This window comes from Mytilus galloprovincialis, chromosome 9, assembly GCF_965363235.1.
Source record: "Mytilus galloprovincialis chromosome 9, xbMytGall1.hap1.1, whole genome shotgun sequence".
Classification (NCBI taxonomy): Eukaryota; Metazoa; Mollusca; class Bivalvia; order Mytilida; family Mytilidae; genus Mytilus; species Mytilus galloprovincialis.
The window spans coordinates 91,368,913-91,390,924 of record NC_134846.1 but is presented as its reverse complement, the minus strand read 5'-3'; the positions used below and the strand labels follow the sequence as shown (position 1 = coordinate 91,390,924).

The following is a 22,012-nucleotide window of genomic DNA, read 5'->3' as shown; positions in this document are numbered from 1 at the left end:
CGGTTGTTGCTGTGTTATATTTTTGTTTTTCGGTCATTTTTTTGTATACATAAATCAGGCCGTTAGTTTTCTCGTTTGCAAGGTAAATACATTTTGTATCATTTCGGTGCCTTTTTACAGCTGACTTGGCGATTTGGAATTTGATTTGAAATTGATTACAGTTACTGACTTGGTAAGCAAATACTTTGAAATAAATCTGGTTTTCCATATTGTTAATTACTAAAATTTAATGGTAACTGTAGAAGCAAAATAACATTCCAAAAAAACATCTGTTGATAAGTTGGAAGGTATTAGGAGAGCAACTACTGTAAAATTATAACACATTACAAAATCTAATACAGCTTCAATTCAAAAAGACTGAAAATATTCAATATAAATTACACATTAATGTTTAATAATGTTATTCATTATTCCATTTTTTTGGTGCTCAATATGTATCAAAATTTCGTAAAATATAGATATTTGTCGATCAAAATAAAAACGTGAATTAGATTAAATATCATAAAATCAAAACTATTAGTGAAAATACGGATATCTTTATCGATATTTTGCATAGCTAATACATTCGACCAGGTTAAGCTATTAAGGTGGTACCTAACACTACAGGGAGATAACTCTGTAAAGTCAGCTAAACGTTTTAATTACGTTGTCTTGTAAAGGAAACATCAAGCTTCTCAATGATCAACATTGGTGTTTGTCAAACTGCTATATAACCAGTGTATTTTTTCTGACAAAACGGTTGGTTCAAAATTTTTGAAATTTTTATATTTTTGATAAAGGGTCAAAGAAAATACATAGTCAAAATTTTATGAAAATTAAACAAGCCAAACTAATTTTAGTGAAAGTGTTGGGTACCACCTTAAACTATTTGTCCAATATTGTAAATTAAAGTCTTGATAAAATGCAATCAACAACAGAACTTAAATTCAAATTTATATTTACTTTCTAAAAGGTTTCTGTCAGGCAGTCTTGTTTTTTGTTAATTATTTTGCTTTAAACCTGACTAGTATTATACTTTACTATTTATATTATGGGGTTTGTTCATATAAGACTGGATAGTTCTCTATAACTTCTGACACCCTGGCTTCATTTGATTACCGGTGATATTTGTCTCATTAATCATTACTTTTATGAATAAAAATATGCTGCTAAAAGTAAAATTATAAGAAGAGCGAGCTCTTGTGAAATTCTAAACGGAAAGTCCCTAATCAAATTGCAAAATCAAAATCTCGAAGACATCAAACGAATTGATAATAGCTGTCATGATCCTGACTTGGTATAGACATTGTTTTGAACTAGACTTGACTGAGCTTAACAAAAACCCAATCAAATAAAGTAACAGGTTGAGAAATAATCAAAGCTCTTACGTTGGAAAAAGAACGAGACACACAGAATGGAAATCAACAGTCCACAAAACACGTAATTAACAGATTTTGATACGGATTAAATTATTATAAATTTTTACATTAAAATGCATCAAAAATACTAGTCATTTTTTTATGTGTTTAGTTTGAATGTTTAAAATTTACAGCTAGTTGACAGAACATGGCAACATCAACTATATTTCATTCCACTATGGAAGCTCTTACTAATTTGTTAGTATCCATCAAGAACTAAACGTACGATAGAAGGTGAGGCACTCAAACATCGATAAAAGAATTGCATAAAAAATAAACAATTGGTTTCTTTATAGATTCATATCAAATCCACCTTCTGCGCTTGAATCAAAACAGAAACAGGCAAAATTAAGTAAAAAAATATAAAAACATGAAAACTACAAATTCATTATTTTTGCCAGATATAAAAGACTTATATAGTCGACATCGTAGACGTGTTCTTTTTGTACAATATGTGTTCCTATTATACTGCTATCAGTTTGCAGGTTAGAACATTTGTCCCGTAAATGTGTTACTTTACAAACGGTTGTGACAGTTCGATGGTTTAATTGTAAAACTTTTGGGGATGTAACATTTATCAAGAGGATCGCTTGGGAAATACATAATACAGAAACAGTACAGAGATAAGTGTGAATAACTGTGTTTTAAAGGAGGGGCGAAAGATACCAAAGGGACAGTCAAACTCGTAGATAAAAAATAAACAGACACTGCCATGGCTAAAAATGAAAAAGACAGACAAATAATAGTACACAAGACACACCATAGAAAACTAAATACTAAGCAACACAAACCCCATCAAAAACTTGAACTATTGAAGTCATTAATAAATAGAAATGGATGAACCAGGGTTGAACATGAATACTAGTATGAAAATGTAAGAAAAAAGTTATCAAAGCGTACATATATACTTTTAAAAAGAATTTTAAAAATCACGATTTTGTTCTATTTTTTTCGTGGATCTATTTTCCTTTTACATATATTAGTTTTATTATTTTATTAGTGTTTCAATTTTGATGCACTTGCAAATGATACTTTAATATAATAAATTATGAAAGTGTATTAAAAGTCGACATTGTTGTACTCTTCTATTAAATTTATATCCAAGTTATGATAAAACTAACTCACCTGTCAGCAGATACAGCAGTAAAAAGATTTTCCTCATTTTAAATCTTTATTTAAGGTCCAGTAAAAGTTTATACTGAAACTCACATAATGCTACTCTCACTTTATATATTAAGTATGGTTAGTAATATGCTATGAATATTCACTTTTTAAATGAATATTGAATTTTCAGGCGAACCAATAGCTCTCTTGTGCAAGTGATAATTAATTAAGCTATTTAATTATTGAAACAAAATTTACAAGCATAGTAAACACAGGTTGTAAATGTCAGTTACATTTGATTTTAATCACACTTTTCGAAATTAAAAAAAATTATATTTAATTTTTAAAGCATATTTTGTTGGTGACTGTTAACTTCGTTCTTTATTTGACCTTTAAAGTTATTTAAATTCGAGCGTTCACAATGAGTCTGTTGTGAACGAAACGTGCATATGGCGTTTCTATAACGAGTGCATTTCATTATATTACATTAGGCAAACAATAGCTATCTAAATTTTTATTTACTCGTTGGAACAACTGCCAAAATGTTCACTAAAGAAAGCGAAATTATGATCAGTACAGGAAACATATAAAACAACAGAACAAAATAAGGTGTAAATAAAATTGAGAATGGAAATGGGGAATGTGTCAAAGAGACAACAACCCGACCAAATAAAAAACAACAGCAGAGGGTCACCAACAGGTCTTCAATGTAGCGAGAAATTCCCGCACCCGGAGGCGTCCTTCAGCTGGCCCCTAAACAAATATATACTAGTCCAGTGATAATGAACGCCATACTAATTTCCAAATTGTACACAAGAAACTAAAATTAAAATAATACAAGACTAACAAAGGCCAGAGGCTCCTGACTTGGGACAGGCGCAAAAATGCGGCGGAGTTAAACATGTTTGTGAGATCTCAACCCTTGTAACTGGAAGTAAGTTTTATGTTTATTTTTGGCATCCGACATCTTTGCAAGTTTACATTCCGCTTTTCATGCTTAGTTTTACAATTAAGACAAAAACATAAAATTGGAATATTTCAAGGTAGCAATCAAATGCCTTCTCGTATGTAAACAAATAGCAGATTTGCCACAAAGAAAGAACAGTAAAAAGCTTAAAGTTTACCCAAAATTTACAGATTTGTTTTTATTTTGTCTTCCTTCAAATATTCTTCATTGATATCAGTTTTTAATAAAGACAAACCTCACGCAAATATATTCTTGGTTTTTAGTATACGACATTGATAGTTTGATTTTCACTATTTAAAGTTTAAATATTATGTTTTGTATATTCGGTTTTCGTCAATTGTTGGTCCTTAATTTATGCATTTATTTGGGGAGCCATGTTTTATTCGAATTTTATTTTGTACAAATCTATTTTGTTTTTCAACTTTTCATTAAATGATTTTAGATATTTTTCTTGTGAATAATCTCTATGCAAAAGGAAATAAAATAGCAAAACAGCCATTTTTATCACTTATGTCATTTTGGGTTCGTTTTTATAATGTGTGTTTGTCTCATTAACGATTACTGTTAAATTCCTTTAAGAATCATACGCTTACAAAGATACTACACTTAAAGCACAATAAACCTTAAACACATACATACATTTTTACATAAAATATATATATGTTTATGATTTGTTATTATACGAATCTCAGTATCAATCAGAACAAGTCACACTCATTGACCACTCACTGAACGTCACACCTTCGATAGCCTTTATACCTAATTATGCATCTTATTTGAAATAAAGGTTTATCTAAAACAATTTTAAATTGAAAATTAAATATTAATTGCGCACCTTTTTAACTACAGTTAATGTCTCGATTTTTAATGGATACTTATAAATAAAGACAACAGTAGTATACCGCTGTTCAAAACTCATAAATCCATGGAAAAAAACAAAATCGGGGTAACAAACTAAAACCGAGGGAAACGCATTAAACATAAGAGGAGAACAACGACACAACACTAAAATGTAACACACACAGAAACGGACCAAGCATCAGACAAAATCCCACGAGAATAACAAATATAACATCAAAACCAAATATATGAATTTGGGATAGACAAGTACCGTGACACGTCTTATAACAATCAGCTCTAATTTTGTCAATTTGCACACACCGGAAAATTTCAATATGTTTTTCTTGTCACAAATACATTAATTTAAAAAAAAATATTGGTTTTCTTTCGAAACACTATTGTTAAAATAGATAGAAGCAAAATACTGAGTCGTCCCTTAAAACGAAAAGTACGTCACGTTAATAAGTTTTAAAAAGAGTCCAAGATAAGAGAGATAATTACACATTAATTGTGTTTATCGCTATTTTGTGCATTTTTCCTTTGATCTTATTTTGTGATAATTTTCATATCATACTACTCGCTTGTGATGAAAAATTATCGCTAGAAACTAAGCATGCACGTGGCGTTGCTAACGAAATTGACATGAAATTGACATGAAATTGACAACGTCGTCATAGGTAAAATAGCGATAAAAGGATTATCATTGTTCATCTCAACTCGATTGCCTTTCTGGTTTTCGCCGTCCCGGCTCAAGCGAGAAAATCAACCTCGTTGAGATGATCACCGATAATCTATAAATATCATATTTCAGAACTATCTTACTTGTTGTTCCTTTCTGTTTTCTGTTTTAATGAAATATATGTTTACACAGTTTGGGCTGCTTGGTCCTTATTTTGTCATATTAACCACATATGTCTGTTTGAGTTGGTCACCCGCCTTTGTCAATTTAACGATACAATAAACAACTGTAATACAACTATATAACTAGCTATAAAATCAGATTAAACCCACGATTTACTTCTGGAAATACCAGAAATAAGCCAGGAATATGACAGTACTTTCCTTTTGTTCCGTTGTTTGATAAAGTCGAAGTTTGATTATACAGTTATTATGGATTTCTCATCTTTTCAATTCACCTTGTGAATTTACAGTAAATTGAGGTAAGGCTACTAAAATACATCGCTCAAAAAATACACCCATGCAATTTGTTGTTTGAAAAAGACAACCCTTATCAAAATGATGAGTGAAATAACATAAGAGGTGCACATTGACATTATTTGATTAGTATATATCAGAATGTTTTAATAAATCTGATAGAAGGTTAAGGAGGTAAAGGGGTTACAAATGAGAAATGTTACAAAATAGTAAAGAAAGTTTATAGGATAAGATTCACATAATGCCATGGTAAAAAAATAGTTGTTGAAATGAATGAGGGGATACAAGAATGTTGTAATAAGTTAATTCTTATTCTTGAACTCCTAGTTCCAAATTTGACAAAACATTTTGATGTTTGTTATATATTATTATCCTGTCAATTTACGATTGTTAGAAAAGAGGGACGAAAGATACCAAAGGGACAGTCAAACTCATAAATCTAAAATAATCTAGAAAGCCTGTTCACATTATAGCATTATACATTTTTCTGACGAACCATAGGCATTTTTTTACTTGTATTTTGATGTGTTAAACTTTATTGACGAATGTCATCAATGATCATTTATATCAGCTGTTCATTACGAGTACAAGACCATATAAACGTTAAATAATAAAGGGTGTCATGACAAGTTGTCTATCGAAATCGTACAAAAAAGACTCAAATGCTTTGGCCGGCAGTTAAATACTATACAAATATTTTTTCGATATTCATGTATTCAAATTTCCTCTGGTCTAATGAATGTAACAGTTATTATTAAACCATACAATAAAAATAATACGGACTGCAATATTCTTCGTAGAACATCTGTCTGTGGAACCAAATATGTGAGCTGCAGGTTTCAACACCGAGAATAATAAGCTAAAGTTTTCCGACTCTCAATTATAGGAATTTCATAAACTATTGATATGTACTATGATATTTCGCTGTGATATGATATAGAGAATTACTGAATAAATACATATCCTATGAATTAAGTGCAGTTATAAATAGTCTGAGAAATATGACCATGTACAGTGCCAAAATATAAATATCGACGTTTTGTCTGGCAGTAATTTTTCATTACGATATAGGAATTCATATTCAGTTGTTTTTTCAAATTAAAAATTAAAAAATCGATGCTGGTACCACTAACACGATAGTCAAATATTTTATTACAGTGTTAAACTTTTAACCTTTTAGAATATAATTATTTAAAAGTTTGATCAGTTTACAGCGATTTTGTCTAAGTTTTAAGTATCTCATACATATTGTGTTATTTATTAAATAAAATTTACATATATCTGGGGTAAAAGTACATACATAATAAATCATTTGCAACATCTGTATCAACTAGAGTTATTAGAAATACCCAATTGCATTAGTTTGACTGTTTGAGAACACAGCGAAAGTTAATATAGAAATTGAAAATGCTTGCATGCTTTTATAGATCTTGTATTACGTGACTAAACATTTTGTAGATCAATCAATTCGTGTCATGGTTTCAACATTTACCCTGCAAGGAATTTGTGAAAGGACTGAAATCAATGCTAAATCTAACAATATATAATAGAACCATAATACTGTTTAATAAAATGGACCACATCTCCTTTTTTATATACTTAACTGTTTTATAGATATACAAATTTGTAGTAGATATTAATTATATTATAGGTATACAAATAGTGTAAAAGGGCTAAACCTGTGGCAAAGCAAAAGAAAAACTTTAAGTTATTTTACATCTTCTTTTTTGAAAGTTTATTACGCAGTTTTTATCAAAATTTTAATATTCATTGTCTAATTACATGTTTTGCAAAAGAAACACGTAGCGAGAGACAAGATGCATGTATTGAACAAACATTTAATTAGGAAATAACAATGCATCTGTTTTTGATGATGTCGATATCCATTGTACCTATTGTAAGCTGTGTACATACAACTGCAAATAATTAGGTCTTTCCACTTTTCTGTGGAAAGACCTATTGTTTTTCTTTTTCTGATTATTTTTTTTCTTTTTTTTTTCTTCCGCCTAATTTTGTTCTTGCGATAAATATTTGTTTCACAACATGTCGCTTAGATATTTGGTATATGATATCGAACAGTTTATGCGCCTTTGAAATTTACCCTGCGTAACCGAATACTTTTCTTTGTAGGAGTTATCTCCCCAAACACTGTTTTCCTTGTGTCCACTACTCCTTCGGAATCGTAAAAGATTACGACAAATTTATTTGATAAAATTGCTCGGTATATCCTTCCCATGATTTATCCTATTTTGATCGAAGCAATATGAACGCTCCATATGAGAGTTATTTCCCCTTATGCATTTGATATAAGTGATATGCATTTCTATCTTGTAAACCGTAAGTGATAGAGACTTAGGATCTTTTGATTTGAGGTCCTTGGTCCAAAAAATTGAAAATTAGGTCAAGGTCATATTCTAATTTTTGAATTTGGCTTATTTTCACTTATTCCAAAAAACCATATAAGATATTAACAAATTATTTTCACTAAATTGTTAGTTGCCACATGTCGTAACACGTAAATTTTGATTTCAAGGGTACGTTGAACGTAAAAGGGAGTTTTCTCCCCTCTTGTATTTAAAAATACGCGTATGGTGATATAACTCATTAGCCAAATATAATTAAGACTTTTTGATCTCAAGGTCATAGCTTAAGTTGACGTTCTATATTTTGACCTTTGTTTTTACTTCATTGCATTACTGCATGGCGGAACTGATCAGCTGTAGCTGAATTTATTGAGATTTAGGTCGACATTATCGTAGTAAAAAGTAGCACATGAAGGTATATTTTTTATTACATATTTGATTTAATCAGGCAAAAAACAGCCTGTATGTAAATTGTCAGTAAAATTTCAATATGGGATCAAAACTGTATCGTATGCCCTTAATATTGAAGGAACGGTTATAAAATTCATCCCACATGACACATTCGACTTCATGCCAGTTAACGGAGTCAGACAACATCTACATATACTTGATATTGAAATTTTGAAAATCAATGCATCAAAGAGCCTTAAAACAATATAAAAAAAAAACAATTATGTAGACCTTCACCTTAGCCCTGACATCAATTATCTGCTTAAAGACAAATGATTTCTTATAAAAAGTCTTATGACGTACATTGTATGTGTCACAACAACAAATGTTTAACACAAAAGGGGAAACACTCTTGTAACATCTACCGAAGATGTTTAATAGAGAGAAGTGATTAAAAAAATAAAAGTGTTTGGCGAGTTTCAGAACCATGTCGAGGTTCAAGGAAAGAGAGACGCGGGTTGTCTCACATATCATTGCCTTGTACCATTGTATACACGTTATGTCAATATGAGTATATGTATCATATGCAAATTGAAAAGCTATATGTATTAGGTTGATGATGAACCATGCTGTTGGTAAAGCACTGTACAGTAGAGAATATAAAAAACAAGATGTGGTATGATTGCCAATGAGACACATATCCACAAAAGACCAAAATGACACAGACATTAACAACTATATGTCACCGTACGGCCTTCAACAATGAACAAAGCCCATACCGCATAGTCAGCTATAATAGGCCCCGATAAGACAATGTAAAACAATTCAAACGAGAAAACTAACGGCCTTATTTATGTAAAAAAATGAACGAAAACAAATATGTAACACATAAACAAACTAATTTATTCTATTCATTTCTTGGCGATAATATGCACAGCTGTGGATAAGAAAATCAGACCAATACTCTGCTCAAGTAGAATTTATCTGTCCAGTGTCTTTACACTCTAGTGATTTCTATTTCATTATTGACCTTGACCTCCATTTTGTCATCAGTAACAGCATATTAAAATTTCGGAAGCTTTGGTAGAACAGTTCATGCATAAATGCACGGACACGACTGGAAACTCCATTTTTCAATCTTTCAAGAACCATAACTCCTGAACGGTAAAAGTCAAAATCGTCATTATTGAACTTGACCTCCATTCTGTCATCAGTAACAACATATTAAAATCTGGGAAGCTTTGGTAGAACAGTTCATGCGTAAATGCACGGACACGACTGGAAACTCCATTTTTCAATCTTTCAAGAACCATAACTCCTGAACGGTAAAAGTCAAAATCGCCATTATTGAACTTGACCTTCGTATAGTTGTCAGTAATAACATATTAAAATTTAAAAGCTTTGGTTGAACGGTTCATGAGTTAATGCACGGACAACATTTGATAACCGCCCGGCCGCCCGCCGTACATCCCCAAATCAATAACCGACATCACAAAAATCCGGTTAAAATTAACAAAAGAATTAAAGTCACTGTTTAAAGTTAATATGAGAAAAAAATGAGCGCTGTCTATAATATCGATAACGGACACATCTTCTATCGATGACGAATACAAGTCTTAGAGAAAAAAAGTTAATTCATCATTTTCTAATTCATATGACGTATTGCAAGAGAGAATTGTTGTTGTGAATTCATGTGCCGAAAGACTGTTTATAAAAAACACTGAACTGAATGGGATTAATGTTAATAATGTCTTGCCATCTCTTTTGTCTTATATAAAATCAAATGATACCAGTAAGTGTTCAACGATATTCAAGAAGAACTTTCCACATTTGTCGCAAAGTAAATGTTCATCTTCATAACGTACTATAGAACATGAGTCAATAACATACTTGGCGAAGACACGAATTTTCGGCAAACTGTTTCGCAATTGTTCATGCTTTATGCGAATTGATTGCAGAATGAATATGTCTAAACATATAAAACTCATTATCACATGAAATACGGTAAGACCACCATGTTTCTTCACTTGCATTTATATTCTTATTTACAATAACTGACCAAAGTTTTTTTGATGGGAAAGAACCAGTATTTGCAAAACTAACAATATAATCTGTAATGTTATATTTTTGGCTGCTTTATGTCAGGTATAAAACCAAGTTGTTCTGGAACACATTTATGTTTGAATTCCATAAGTCTGCTTATCATTCTTCGTTTTGGTAAATTCCAGAATTTAGAACTGAAAGAGCAGTTGATCGCAACACTCTACAAGCATTCAACGTCTGGTCCATTGATCTAAATTTACAGTTCAGAAGAATACCGACATATTTGGCAGACGTCACGAGTGGTATGATGTCATCATACAAAGTAAGATTGCTTGTAACATTCTTGTTCTTCTTTGAATACATAAGACGTTGCTTTTAGTCGGAGAAAACTTGAAAGCCCACTTCTCGCTATATGTCTGACAAATGTTAATAAGGTGTTGCATTCCTTTTTTTGTTATTGAGAGTAACGCAATGTCGTCGGCTTGAATTGAGCTGCTTACACTGATATCTAGAAGAACGCATTCCAATTTAGAGTCTTCAATGTCGCACAAAAGATCGTTTATGTATACTAAATTTAACAGAGCTGATAAGACGCCACCTTGGCAAACGCCTCGTTTCAGTTCAAACCAACGAGATAGCCTACCATTGAACAGTACAGAACTGCGCATGTCACTGTATATTTCATCTATGAGCAGCCATAAATCACAGGTAACTCCATATTTATGCAGTTTATATAACAATGCATCATGCCATACGGTGTCGAAAGCTTTCGTGCTATCTAACAGCACAACAAAAACATCACTGTTACGTTCAATATAATGACGAATCGGTTCTTGTAAGTTAAATGAAGCGTGAATACTTGATAATTCCTTTTGGTATGCAATCTGAGATTGATGTGAAAACTTTATGTGCAAGGAGTCGAATCGAGGATAAAGAGACTTTTCGAATATCTTGGCGATACAACTTGTTAACGATATACCGCGGTACGAATTGGGATCAGTTTTGTTTTTATTTCCACCTTTGAATAACGGTATAACTACACTTATTTTCCAATCTAGAGGAGTATAACGTGTTTGTATTATTAGGTTGAATAGATTGCATAAGTGTTTTTGCAATGTTTTACCACCATATTTTATATGCTCATATGAAACGTTGTCTAAACCTGTAGATTTGTTGGTACATAAACTTTTACAAATGTTGGAAATTTCTTCAAACTCAAATGGGTTGATCGGTGTTTGATTTCCTTCTGCGTTTGTCGTATTTTATTCACTTCATGTTTTACCAGAGGGACAGTCAAAATAATAAATTGAAAATAAATTGACAACGCCATGGCTTAACTTTCTTATCGTTGCAGGTATATATGTTTACAAATTGTTTTGTCATATGAAACTGACGGTTTTCAAGTGACAAAATTTTCACGGTTATTCACAATGTTTTTCAAGTATTTTTTCGCAGTACTCGTTATACCATTCTTCTCTTATTTATGGAGGAGCATTCCTTTTTTATAGTCTGAAAGTTAATAAAAAAAATAATATGTTTTTAATTAATCTCTCAATCGTTTAATATTTTTCAAACTTGTTCGGTTTCCCGCGTTCGCGAAGAAATCTGTTTGTTTCTTCTGATCTTGTTTATAACGAGACTTAGTGTCAAATAAAGGAAGGGGTATCATGCTGTTTGTGTGTTGATAACGGAAAAAAAGGACCGATAAACAATCAAAATAAATTCCTTATATTTTCAAATGATTCTGGAGCTAAATCATCTCACGAATTTATTGCAAACAAAATGTATTTTCTTGGGAAACTTGCCTGATCAATCGTCTGTATCTAATATTACGTCTTTTTATCTTAATCCTTAACTGATATTCATATCAACATCGAAGTGCTGACTACTTGGCTAGACATATTCTAAACATATCATGCAAACATTACATATTATCGTTTAAACAATTGTATCTTAAAAAATATTTTATATGAATCGAAAAATGTTACCAGGATGTTGATTACGTTTCTTTGATTACATTGAAAAAAGGTCGATAACAACAGAACCAACAACGAAAACAGTTCTGTATTTCTATTTCCTTTTATACAGATTCGGAAATAAAATGTTCGGTGTTGACATGAATATCAATTATGTCGTCATTTTTATAAATTTCCTGTTTAAATAACTTTGAATTTTTCGAAAAACTAAGGATTTTCTTATCCCAGGCATAGATTACCTTAGCCGTATTTGGCACAACTTTTGGAATTTCGGATCCTTAATATTCTTCAAATTTGTAATTGTTTGACTTTATAACTATTTTGATCTGAGCGTCACTGATGTGTCTAATATAGACGAAACGCGCGTCCTCTTATAAAGTTCATGAGTTCGCTTTTTATTTTTTTAACTTAATTTGTATATTCAAAAAGGACTACAGAAAGTTGAACACTGAATATATTCAATCCAACACATGCACAAATTATTTAATACTGAAAACAATATGACAAAGGAAAAACAAAGGCAGATTTGGTATTGTATGTCTCAAATAACTTTAATCGAAGTTATCTAGCGCGCATTGAAATAAGATTATTCAATAAAATGGCGTGTTTAAAGAAAAAAATAGTCATAATCTTTTATTTATTAAACATTTCTCAGACAAAACGAAATTATGAAACGAATTCTGCACTAGTTTATTGGTGCACAGAAAAAAAAGTGATTGCAAAAAACGATTTCAATTTACTATTTAATGATCGATTGCATCATCTGTTTAAGTTCTCGTGTAAATTGTAGTCCCGTTTCAAACGGAAATCAAAGGTATATATCGCATTCGGTATGTTAAAAAGTAACTTTAAGATCAACTATTTATCATGGGACTATAACAACCCTACTGATAAATTCGTCTTGGACGTATTTTCTTCTTCGTTAAATCGACTTTGGATTTTATTATTTCGATCTGTTTTGTAGCTTCTTGTCGTATAATTTCTATTTGTTTTGGATCTTCCTTACTTAATATGTAGTCTGGTGACAAATTTATCTTGTCTCTTGTTGTGGCATTATTTGATGGATGCGATAATGAGACCGAGAGCCTCTTTCCAGAAACTTGCTACAATGGCTGTGATGCCGTATGTTGACCTAACAGCTTGTTCCTGACATTCGTAATACCTACATTTAATGTTGCATTAATCATTGTCATTAAAATCCACAACAAAAACAAAACGAAGAAGAAGTAATCGGCTCTTCCCAGAACCGGCTCCACAGAAAACAGATCTTTGATGCTATTTTTACCGATAATAGCATTGACCAATGTCGTTGAAGTTTTTGTATGTTTTTAGATACCTGCCAAATATCATATGACTGAAGTTGGCGAATATATTCTTATGATTTTGCCGTTCTGTCATTGCCATATTAATCATTATCCATCTTCCAATATACATAACGGTACAAACAAAGAATAAAAGTATAATTAACATGTCAAGAACATTCCATAATTCCTTAAACAACTTCTTTCCGTTTCTCCGAATCAAAAGACATTTATTAACAGAAAATATAAGTATTCCAATTAGTACAATAATTTCACATGTAAGGATGAACATACCAAGGATTCCGACATGTTGATAAGGCCATAACGGTTTAATCAATGTACTTGTTATGACCTGTTTCCAGGAATTCTGTCAAGAACGTGATGAAAACAAAAACATTGTCATCTACGTTATATAAGGTGAATTCTGTTAATATGGCTCTCGTTTTACGATCTATCCATGTGTATTTATACAAATCATTCAGAAGTAGACGTGAGATGTTGTAGTTGACAATGAATTCTGCTATGTATCCACCCCCACCATAGGTAGAATGTAATCTTGTGGCCGGAAGTCCCCAAATATCAGCAGACGACACAAAATTCCAGGCAGCATATGTCATATTATAAACAGCTTGACCTCTGACGCAGGGTCGAGACTCCCAGGCTACGCAATAGTTCCCATCCTCCTCTCCGGAAATAGAATATTCATCATAACAGGTAAAGTTATCCCATAACTGTGTCCTACATGGCTTTGAAAAAGTCAATAACAACTTTTATATCACCTTTTTGATGTGAAAAGGACACCGACTAATAACATTGTATAATCTCAGTTAAAATCCTTTGAAGGCTTGCTTATTATACAAGTTTTATCTTTTCGTATTCAAGTTTCTTTCTTATATTCACCCTGGAATAATATAATGAATTATGTTAAAACTGTCAATCTAAATGGTCATGTCATTTTTACATTTTCTTGAGTTTATGTTTACGTTTGTATTTAATGTGGCTTTCATGTGTCTAGATAGCACTCCTGATAAAGGTAAATCTAGAAAAAAGGCTTTAAATGAAAAAGACTTATGTCATATTAGTTTTTTTTAATCAGTTTTCGAACACGAATATTGTTGGAGTTAAATTTTCCAAAACATTAAGGAACAGACACATCTACTACCATATTTGATGCCAGAGTAAGCTGCAATCTTGAATTTCATAAGTTCGAACTGGTAATTAATTCATCACAGTAGTAATACAAATAAAGATGCTTGTATAATTAACCGTACCTTGAACTGTTCTGAGTTGTCTTAGTGTCATTGGACCAACACGAAAATTAACTTGATCATGTACATATAATCTTCTATTGGCATTCAGTTGATCTCCATTGGAATGGCACCGTGGAAACAGAGACGGAATAAGGGTCTCATCGATCCATGTGTATAGATTAAATGCAGTTGTAACCTGTAAAACATTCTAATAGTTCAAGACATCTGACCACAGAAGTTTTCAGATTAGTTATATAGTTTGTGTATTAGTTACACATACTGAATTATGAATAGATAACATAACCTACATATATATTTAGTTATTACCTAAAAGAAAGACCTTATTATTTTAATTTGGATAACATAAAGATAATAACAAGAAAATAGAAAGATAAGAACCTACAATTTGTTTTCAATTTTGACATTTGTGAAGCTATCAAATTAACCCTGAAAAAAGATCTATAACTCTGGCGTGATTACGTTCAAATGGTAAAATTGAAAACTATGAGACCAGGAAAAATATGTTTTGAGTTGACAAATAATCTTAGACAGATTTTGACATCGTTTTAAATTTTTTTGTTTTAATGCTTTTCAATAATTGGACTGTTGTTAATTCAATATGACAGATCAATCTTTTGTAGAGCAAACGCCCTTCTGCACTGTGTCTAAACCACACCGGCAAAAATTGTTCGGACTCGATGGTATCTAACATCCGGCACAATGACGGAACATCAATAGACAGAAGAAAGATAGGTTTCTCCTTCTTTTATTTTTTTTATGATATCGAAGAATACATAAACATATACAACTACTTTCTATTGTGATATGCAATATTTTCTACAACAGTTTTATATTAACGGAGAAATAAGTAAAAATGCTCGTCAAAATGAAGAATTGAGTGAACCTTGCCTCGAAATTGTTTAATTTCTCGTTAAATTGTTCACATTGAACGGAAAGAAAGGTACGGACAGATAGTTACTGACACGGAGATTGCAAAACTTGTCATTATGAACATCTCAATACTTGTATTTCTGAGTATGGAACGAAAGAAATGGGTCATTTCAAATTAAAATACATCGGTTTTGTCAATGTTGTTTACTACACAATCACCCGGTTTTGTCTATATATATCACCCGGTTTAACAAAAAAATTTAAACCAACAATTTATTAAAAGCAACGTTTACACGGATCTGAATATTGTCTTTGGAAAGAATTTGAATATATATTTATTATAAAGCAAACTTGGCGTGTTTAAATTTAATTTAAACGGGCACTTTCGGATATAGTTAATTATAGTTATACACATTTTCCTAATTATGAAAGGCGTATCCCTTATTTCACTTATCTTCAAACTAATTTTAAATGGAATATAAATACTCAATAGCAAACACTGATATCTCATCTATAATTAAGGAATAACAGTACTGTAGTTGAAGAGTTGCCACCGTCAATTGTAGATTTGACGGTCGCAAATGCAGTTTTACTGGTGACGCGTAGCGGAGACAGTAAAACGGAGATTTGCGACCGTCAAATCAAAATTGACGGTGGCAACTCTTCAACTACAGTACTGTTATTCCGATTCTAATGCATTTCCAAATGAAATAATACGATAAAACTTGGAAAAATGTCTTAATTTTACAAATAAAAAAAATCCGTGAAACTTCATGCATGATTTTGGCGTAAAGACGTCATGGATAAACGTGAAGTCATACAAATGAAAACTTACAAACTGGAGGTTATTACGTTACCTGTACGCTTCAAATTCGGATAAAATAACATTAAAACGGCAAATTCGAGGTAGGTGTTGTTTAATTTTCGATTATATAGTAGTAATCGAACATTTGTTGATTCAATTATTTCAAAATTGTTGTCCCTCCTTAGTTACGCCTGGTCAACTGTGGATTTGACGGCAACTTTTAGCCAATGAAAAATATTGTTACATACATATTGCATTAGAATACTAAAATAACGAGGTCCAATTTGTCAGCCGTCATCATGTTAAAACGATGAATCAAAGAATTCAACTTTATATATAACTAATATAGTACAATGCTGTTGATTAAAAATTACACCACTCCAGACCCTTTTGTTTTCCACATAATTAATATTGCAAATAATTAAGAAGTTCCGGGTCGAATCCGATACCGATACCAATAGTATATTCACCTGTTACATATAACCTTATCTGTACGTTCCGCATCTGACAGGCGCCCCACCAAACGCTGTATTTAGGATTTTGCTATATACACGGGTCGTTATCACAGGGTTGACACTACTAAATTCAATCATTGTCACATTGTTCCCGATTGAAGTATTTTGATCAGTATGACTTTCAAAGATGACAATACGAATAATAAAAATCTGGACTTTAAAATAAGGCGTTTTCAATTTGTAAGCCGGAATGACGTAAAACAGCGAATCAAAGAATTCAACTTTATTTATAACTGATAAAGGACAATGATGTTGATTAAAAAATACTCCTTTCCAGGCCCTTTTGTTTTCCAAATAAATAATAATACCAATAATTGATGAGTTCCAGGTAGACGGGTTCAAACAGAAAGATGTTGAAAGCAGAGTAAACTGTGCATCTTATAATCGGCATGACTTTATCAGATGACAATACCAATACTAAAATAAGGCTTACGCATAGCTATATACTTTAATTCAGTCACAGACCCGCGATATCACGGGTGTGTTCTAGTAATTTTAAAAATTATGATATTTTTATATAGGTTTTGAGATACATCACAATATGTGACCCCCCCCCTTTTTTAACACATAAAAACTAAATAACGTTTAAACAAAATTTAAGACATCACCAAAAAGTATGCAGAAGTTAAGATTTATATAACTAAGAAGTGTGTAAAGTTTGATGCAATGATGACAAATCGTTTTTGATATATGGCGGGACATGTTAACAAACCATACTCCTTTTTTACTTAAAAAGTCCTGTAACTCACAAAGATTTAATTTGATTTTCACTAAAAGGTTTATGGATCGTTTGACAATTATAAGAAAAAAAATTTGTTAAGTTTCATGAAAATTAGATAAGCTGTTCCCAAGTTACGGTGCGACATGTTTACGCTGGACAGAAGGATAGACGGACGGACGGGCAGACTGACTGATAGATGGAGGAACGGACGGATGGAAAAAGGACAGACGGATGGACGGAAGTAAACAATAAGACGTACTGTCAAAATTGTGTCGGGCGTGTAAAACGCATAGAAATGAAAAACTCTCAATTAAAGGTTAATAAGTTTTATAAGGATATCAGCCAAGTCGATTTATTTGTATATCTTGTCTTCGTAATCCTATATCATTTTTGCTATATTACTTTTATATATGTTTGAAAATAACAGATAGAAATTGATAAAAAGAACTTTAAATTCGTCATTTATGGGCAATGCAATAAGATGTAATATGAGAATTTTGAAGTAAATGGACAAATGGTAGAGCTCAACATTTTGAAGATAATCATCTGGTCCTTTTGAATTTTCTATGTCTACGGCTGTTTTTAAACAATTGACATCATGCACTTGCATGTCCTCCGCTATGTTAATTTTTCAGCCATGACGGCCATATTGGTTGACAAGTGGGGTCACAGTAAACTTTTTAAATCTAGAGACCCTAATTATTTCTAAAAAGACATATGAGTTAGGTTTGTTCAATGCAGTCTAATTTTTTTCGATGTGAAAATTTATGTAAAAAACTGTATTGAAAGATAATGAACGACGGTCGACCGGTGCCAAGTGATGAAAATAAATGACTTTTCCTGTGGGGTCAAGTGAGCTAAAAACAACCAAGAATTCCAAAAAAAAAAATGCACTGTTCTTGAATTGAAAAAAAAAATGTGTATCAACTGAAAATTTCAAATTTCACGAACGAGATAACTTGATCGGACATAGCAAACAACTTCACTGGCCTTTTTTTTTTTTTTTTTTTAACAAAAAAAAAGACATATGATTTATAATAAAGTGTACGCACTGGCATGTCACAAATGTTTAAATGATATCAATTCAATTTATTTTGAAGGTCTGTAAGATAAATAGAAATGGTCACAGAATCTTAACCGATTGTTTTTGGGACAATTTAAGTCGAGGTCTAATGAATCCTGCCAGACTGACATGAACACATTCTAATTTTTAAAACCAACAACACAAACCCTTAACATTTACCAATAAATCAAGGAAATAAGTTCATTGTCACATGAATTTTCATGTGGCCAAAGAAAAATTAATATAGAAATGAGGTCAAGGGCAAGGACAATGAACATATGACAAATAGAAAATCAATTGTTAGGTCTGTATTCCATACTTGTATATGTTGCAGTCAAACCTTCTAACTTTTGACACGTGCAGTTTTATACAAAAAGTTCAAACACGATGAATTCGAATCACTTGGTATCGTTTGTTTAAAAATATCAATGCGAATGTTTATAATAAACATAATCAAACCCACATAATCCAATTTCGCGGGTGTCCCTGTTTTCTTATTTCTTACAATATTTTAATACGGTATACACTTTATGAATGTGTTTGTAGATGGATGTTTTTGTGTTCTGTTAAATTTTCCTTTTAAAATTATTATACGATAAATTCTATATATAACTTATGGACTATTTTCAATCTCGGTCTATTTCTGAAATTTATTCTTACATACTTTTGATTTTTTAACCCTATATGCTTACATTGCCTATGTAAATTTTAAAATTGTTTGTATGCACATTGAACGACAAATCTATGTGACGTATAACATTTTCTGACGTCAGACACACAAATCAATGAATGTGTTTGTAGATAGATGTTTTTGTGATCTGTTAAATTGTTCCTTTTAAAATTGTTATACGATGATGACTGATGTACCCATATTTTGACTATTTTATTTATTGTGTCTGTTTAGTTAACGCATCAATGTAAATATAACGGAATTTGATGAGACTGTCATCAAAGTGAGAGGGTTAGCGCTATAAAACCAGGTTTAATCCACCATTTTCCATATTTGAAAATGCCTGTACCAAGTCAAGAATATGACAGTTCTTGTCCATTATATTTTTATGCGTTTTGTTATTTGATTTTGACATGTGGACTTTCCGAATTGATTTTCCTCTGAGTTCAGTATTTTTATGATTTTACTTTTTATAAGATAAGTGGCGAATCTAGAAGACGTATAGGTTGCAAGTTCTCGATGCCACCTTTGATTGCCAAAACTATATTGATTCATGTATTCAACGATTTTTTTAAAGCAAAACATAGTGAATATATTGTTCGACTCGCTACGCTCGGCGGTATGTAAAAGCTGTTCGAATTACGTCCACTTTGAAATAAACTGAATCCGTCTGTCCGTATGTATTGTCAAAATGTATTGACCAACGTCAGTGTACGATCATCATAAGACAATCGCGACAGTACAAACCCGTTTTTTTTTTTATAGTAATGTTTACCATGGAAGTAATATTTAAATATTACTTCCATGGGTTAACAAAATAATTATTATTGAATTTTGTCGATGACCGGAGACTATTATACTAATTTATAAATATTAGTGATAAATAAATTTTATTTTTAATGCATGGTAGTTGTAATCCTTTTCTTCCTATAAGCATTCATTTTCTATGTCGATTATGCATGCATTGTCTCTTATTATCAACGTTTTTCCTTAAGAAGATTTATTTTTAACGACCATAGAAAAGGTTATATACATAAAATGATTAGAATACTTATGAAGGTGTCCATCCTATTGTGCGAGAAAATTACATACAATGTACAAACCACATCAGGGTTGATTAAAATAAAACACAAGTTCTGATCCACTATCATGGAATGATATATCACCTAAGATAATTGATCATCTTATCCTATTAAGTAACAAAAAGAGGGACGAAAGATACCAGAGGAGTAGTCAAAGTCATAGATTGATAATAAACTAACAACGTCATGGCTAAAAATAAAAAAAACAAACAGACAAATAATAGTATAGAAGATAAAAGACTAAGCAACACGAACCCCACCAAAAAAACTGAGGTGCTCCGGAAGGTTGAGCAGATTCTGCGTCACATGTGGAAATCGTAGTTTTGCTTATGTTATTACGAATCCGGTAAATAGTCTTATTCGGGAGGACACATTAGTGAAAAGGGAAGGTATTGTTGTTACGACATAAGGAACAAATCCGATATCATCTGTGATGGCGTCCTTAAAATTGACGAAGGGATGATTTCAACTTCACCATTTGGATCTCTTGGTTTTATACCTTCTTTGTGAGCAGTAATCATCTATCAGGAAAATAATGATAGGAAATACAAGCCCTTGAATAGTGTATCAATTGGGAGATATATACTCCGTATGCAGACACTGCTGGAATGTTGCTACATAGAAATGGAAAGCTGACATTTGGGGAGCTAAAATCATCTCTTTTATGTAATGTTTTGTATTCAACCGACCCTCATTGTCAATTTCTAAATGTCAGATAGGTGTCACCAGTGAGAAACAGCTTCTGCTTACCCTTCTAGAAAACCCTGAGTATAAAGTTATAACAGTTTTAATTTAACTGCGCCTAATTTAGTTAAACATCGTCAATGTGTTCGCACAAAACGTCTTTTTTCGCTTTATTGAACACCTATTCGTGGCTCTTCTCTTTTTAGCGAGGTGTTGTCTCTTTGACACATTTCCCGTTTTGTTTTCGTAATCGCCATGGACAAATTTTTGTCATTTTGCGATTTTCTTGAGATGCCTTTTGCGATATGAAATCTGCGCTATTGCTTGCTTCAACAGTATCCATAGATTTATATATATAGCATGGGTTCGAATCCCGGCGAGGGAAGAGTTGAAAACATATCATCCGTACAAATTTGTGGCGATTCACGCTGTGGAGTATGTTCCAGAGACAATTATAATTACTTAGAAATCGGTAGTACGAAATATTTCAAAAACGGTAAGAAATTTACAGTAACGCAAACATGACTTGCAAATTAGAAAATTTACTCTATTGTATAACATGTGTCAACTGTAAAGAAAATTACATCGGTCAAACAGGAAATAGTGTGTGTGAACGGGTCAGGGTCAATAAACAGCAAATACGGCAACCCGAGTACAGACAAATTCCGTTGAGCGAGTATTTAGACATTTGTGCGGGAGGAAAATTCAAATTTTTCCCGTTCTTCAAATGTACGGAACCAACAGAAGAATACCGTAAAGAACTATAGAGAAAATTCATACAAGTGTTTGACGCCA

The 22,012-nt window shown here is 31.8% G+C and overlaps 1 protein-coding gene across 1 annotated transcript in view; it reads right to left on the bottom strand.

Annotated features, from left to right (window-relative positions):
- Positions 1–2,589, bottom strand: part of LOC143046352 (glutamate receptor-like) — a 244,169-nt gene extending 241,580 nt beyond the window's left edge. Inside the window, exon 1 of the mRNA XM_076219481.1 lies at positions 2,523–2,589. The gene's annotated coding sequence lies outside the window, so the exon portion shown is untranslated. The remainder of the gene's footprint in view (positions 1–2,522) is intronic.
- Between the last annotated feature and the right edge of the window lie 19,423 nt (positions 2,590–22,012).